The sequence below is a fragment of the Ixodes scapularis genome, unplaced genomic scaffold (genome assembly GCF_016920785.2).
Source record: "Ixodes scapularis isolate PalLabHiFi unplaced genomic scaffold, ASM1692078v2 PGA_scaffold0__279_contigs__length_252992795, whole genome shotgun sequence".
NCBI lineage: Eukaryota > Metazoa > Arthropoda > Arachnida > Ixodida > Ixodidae > Ixodes > Ixodes scapularis.
The window spans coordinates 127,034,772-127,039,486 of NW_024609835.1; the positions used below are offsets into that span (position 1 = coordinate 127,034,772).

General features: G+C 49.4%; 1 non-coding gene across 1 annotated transcript; it reads left to right on the forward strand.

The window, feature by feature from the left end:
• Positions 1-2,615: 2,615 nt before the first annotated feature.
• Positions 2,616-2,688, forward strand: Trnak-cuu. The gene has a single exon. It is a non-coding gene; the product is annotated as a tRNA-Lys (tRNA).
• The last annotated feature ends 2,027 nt before the right edge of the window (positions 2,689-4,715 follow it).

Below are 4,715 nucleotides of genomic sequence, written 5' to 3' on the forward strand. Positions count from 1 at the left end.
AATGTCTTTTCGAACCGGGGACAAAGACCTCCAAAACTTATCGGGTGATTCCCTAATTATGTTGTCGACCTGCTTTTTCACTAAGCACCCATGCAATATAGTCTGTTGGAATATAAGGTTAGCAGTAGCAGCTCTGACTTGGAGCGCGAGCTATATATATCTACCTTCCGTACCACTCGGTGCACGCACAGCCAAAGCACGGCGGAAGGCAACGAGCGCACGCTGCAAGCGGAGCTTGTCCTACTCTTTATTTATTTTTTTTTCTTCTGGAAATTAGTGCCCGCGGGTACCGCCGTGGACAATGGTACTTTTCCCTGTGCATCAGCGCAGTTGTTTCACCGCCAAACCTGGCGAAAATTAACGATGGACGGAATCAGACGCATTTAGTGTTCGTAAAAAAAGATCGCAATTTAGGCTCGAAACCACTTCGTGGTTTGCCAAGTGGCTCAGTACCATTGTTTCATTCGCTGTGTGCTACAAGAAAAAAATTTATATCGCAAAATAATCGAAAGTGGCATGACACAGCATCACAATCGCGTGCACGTTGAAACCGAAACCGACCAAATTGAAGCAACCTAATGGCGGCGAGTGCGCCAGCGCCCTCTACCCGCCGGTCAAGCAACTACTGAAATGAAAAGGTCTATAGAGAAGAGAAAGGCAGGTTGGGAGAAAAGTCGAATGGTGGTAGACTCCCACATTCATCGGCTTTCCCACAACCTAAAACAAATAGGAGGTCGGTACGGGATCTCTGTTGTGATCTCAGCTTCACAAAAGATGAGCCAGGTATGCGCGAGTTAGTGCTTGTGCTGAAAACGTCCGCAAGTTAAGTCCACACAAGCAAAATAACATAAAATACCGTTTGTGACCTGTACATCGGGTGTCGTAGGCCAGACAGGAAGGTGTTTAAACGGAAGGTTGAGAGAGCACGCTTACTCTTTTAGGGCCGCGGTCGGGGTACTCTTACTGCTACATTGTAGGGACTGTTCATGTCTCCCCTCCTTTAGTGACGCGGTTGTTGTGGGTAAACACCGAGTCAGAATGACCCGAAAAATAATTGAAGCATTCTTTATTTCTTTGTTGGCCGACAGATGTGTCAGTGAGCCATCGGTGGCGTTATCCGAGAAAGGGATAACGTAAAGGTCCCGTCAAAGTAAAACGGAGCGCCGGAGCGGCGACCGAACTGCATCGCCGCGCTATCTAGCAGCGCCGGCTGCAACTAGAGCTACGCTGCCATATCGAGTGGCTCTAGCTGCAACTGATAGGTACCCTCTGCGCATGCGCGCGTGCCGTTCGCGGTGTCCTCCGTCTTTCTTGTTTGATCTTCGCATTATCGGCGTCTCGAGCTGCCAAGCGCTATTCCTATAAACACCGCTAGGTGTTCGGCTCGGGCTCGCACGGGGAGATAACACTGAAGGCAAGTGGGAGAGAGGGGCGAGTGTTGGTCGTTGAGCACCGCCCCTTGTGCTATCAGGCGTCGATTTAGGAAGAGCGTTGCGCCGCTCGAACCAACGATAACGTGAGGGGAAGAAAAAAACGGAGGCCCCAGCGGAAGGCACGTTCGCATGCGCAGATGTAGCCTATCAGTTCCAGTCGGCGCTGCTAGATAGCGCGGCTATGCAGTTCGGTCGCCGATCCGGCGCTCCGTTTTACTTTGACGGGACCTGTACCTTCGGTCTAACATGAGTGGCAATTTGTTAGGCGATTTGTCTGCGGCTTCTAGTTGCCTGGTAGGTGTGCGTTTGAATCTGTGTGTATGTGCTATCTGTTTAAGAAGCTTCATTCGTTTCCTTTTCATAGAATGAACTTCAGTTGCGAGTCAGCCGTTGTCCGGTCGTGTTCGTTCCCTCTTCGTAAACCGTGCCTACTGAGGCTGTATTTCATCATGTTCAATTGTTACCAACTGCCCAATTTACAACCCTACTTCAAGGGTTCATACTTCAATCGAACCGCTTCCCCGCCTTGCACGCGCTCGTTGTAATGACTAGATCAGCAGAACGCTTCGTGTAGGAGCAGCAGTGCAAATAAAGACAACCTAGCAGCTTTTCGACATGCGTCTCCAGTGGAATTGATGTATAGCGCACGAAATGCCCCATGATGCGAAGAAGTGCTGGCTCCAAGTGAAGAAATGAAACGCTAAATATTATAATTAAGCTATACGGGGTGTTTCAGCGAAGTCTTTCGAAGTTTCCCCCCGATAGGGTTGGAGAAAAAAAGAAGAAATATTTCTGGGAACAAACTGCCAGGCACTGCAGACGTCAGGCATTGCACAAACGTACCAATTAGCGAAATAATTAACTAATTCGTATTCAATAATTGTAATTAGCGGAAATGAACTAATTGTTCTAATTCAAATCTTGCTGTCCGTAAACGAAAAACCGTAAATAAGGCAGTTTTAGGGAGAATTAAAGCACTTGTGAAAGCACGGAAGTGCGTTCAATTATCCACTCGTGTAGCAGGCACAAGTCTTGCGATGCGAAAACGCAGATGATAAAATCATCCGCGTTTTCGTACCGACAGCCTTGTCCCTGCTGCACGAGTGCAAACTTTAATAACACTTTCACGCTTCACATGTGCCTCACACAGCAGTCTTCCTAAAATTGAGAGCGACCAACACCGCCCGGCTAGCTCAGTCGGTAGAGCACGAGACTCTTAATCTCGGGGTCGTGGGTTCGAGCCCCACGTTGGGCGCTTTCCTTTTGCTTATGTTAGGCGCCGTTCACACTCTTGCAACCGAGTAAGTCCAGATCGGTTTTTAAGCCTTTTGCGACTTCTTAGGACCTGGTCCGTTGCAGCGGACCTGGTTCTAAGAGATCGCAAGAGACCGGTTTTTAAGCCTTTTGCGACTTCTTAAGACTTGATCCGTTGCAGCGGACCTGGTTCTAAGAGATCGCAAGAGACCGGTTTTTAAGCCTTTTGCGACTTCTTAGGACCTGATCCGCTGCAGCGGACCTGGTTCTAAAGGGCCATACGCACATTTGCGTTTGAACGCGTTTGAGTGCGTTGCGGAGTCCTTGCGGCCAGGCGCGGTCGCTTGCAGAGCGACGCGCGCCTTCCCGCAACGCTCGGTAGCGCGACGCAAGCGAGTAGAGACTCACTCAACTTTCCGAAGCGTTGCGGTGCGTTCGAGTGCGTTCGACCAATCAGAAACCGAAAGAGGAGAGGGGATGACGTGTTCGCTCGCCCCACCCGGCCGACTCGGCGAGACGTATCCGGTTCGCGGGTCGCAGTGCTTGCTTTTTCGTTTTGGGGAGCGGTGGGGACTGTATTTTCCAAGGCTGCGATGGTTCAAGCTTGACAGAACGTTGGGGAAGCCGGCGAGATTGTCCCAAGATCGAACACCGACGCTGTCGCCGTGCGCCGCCATGTTGCCTTGGATTTCGCTTCTATTGGTGAGCCACTAGCGACGATAGCGCGTTCTTATTGGCTCTTGACTGCGGTTGACTGCGTGTCAACGTAACTGTGCGTACAAGCTTGGCGCAAGCGGTCTTCGCAACGCAACGCGTCCGCTTGCCGCTACGGAACGCACCGCGCTCAAACGCGAATGTGCGTATGGGCCTTAAAGGCCGCCGTACAGTTCGCGCTTTCCACTTTTTCTGCATTTCCTCCTCTCCTGCCCTCCTTTCCTTCCTTCACCGCCCCCCCCCCCCCCCCCCCCCCACCTGTGTACCGCCCTCCCCCGAGGGGACAACACGGAGATTGGATTAGGAGACGCCTCCGTTAATCCGGCTTAACCCGCCGAAGAGGGGGCCTACTGCTTGACTAAAAATTATTTCGCTGCTCGAAAAACAAAAAAAACAAAAAAAAAAAAAAAAAACGCCGCGGGCAGCGACCGAATGCGTTTTGCCAGATGCGCAACGCTCCGTCCGCCTTGAACAAGCTTGTATGCATTGGACTAACATTTTTTGAAGTGCGGCAAGTTTAGTGTAGGTCCTATCATATGGTCCTGCAAGACTTCCCTGTCCGCCACAAGCTAGCCAATAATTCAAGAACATAACGACGGCAGCGTATTCAAACAGTGTAAAATAAAATGTATATAATATTTATAAGAACACCGTTGTCTTCACTGCTTGGCTTTCAAATTCTTAGCGCTGCCAATAATCGTAATCAAACTATTTTTATGATTAAAGACAACTCGTCGTGCATCGACCCCAAGATTACGCTTACGTGAAACATGATTCGGCGCGGGAGCGGCTCGAATCACCGTAAACATTTTATTTTTTTTCAACGTGGATTTTGCTTTTTAATTTAGCTGAGATACCACTGGCAGAACACGAATCGCATACTTGGAAGGTATATACCATCTGAAAACTCACATAGCTGGTTCAGTGAATGCAATACTATCGCATTCGTTGAAGCTTGATTTGTTGATTCGAACTTCAACAAATCACACGCACCCATTCTCCCTATTCCTGTTTACCCAGTCATAGTCGTTCCCTCACGATGCAATACGAGTACAAGTAACTGCAGTTTATGTATTGTTGACGTTGCACAGCCGTGATCACACGGTTTTTAGAAGCGCTATAGAACGAGCACAAGCGTCGAATTCCGGTACACTGATTGATTTCTGTCTCACCGCCGTGACGCCACACGAGAAAAGCGATTTCGTTCTGTCTGTGAAATTAGGAACACAGAAATCAAGCTATAATCCCGGTAATAAAACAAAGCGAAATGGATCTCTGCAGCCAATACCCAACCGTTTGCGAGGTGACTAGGCG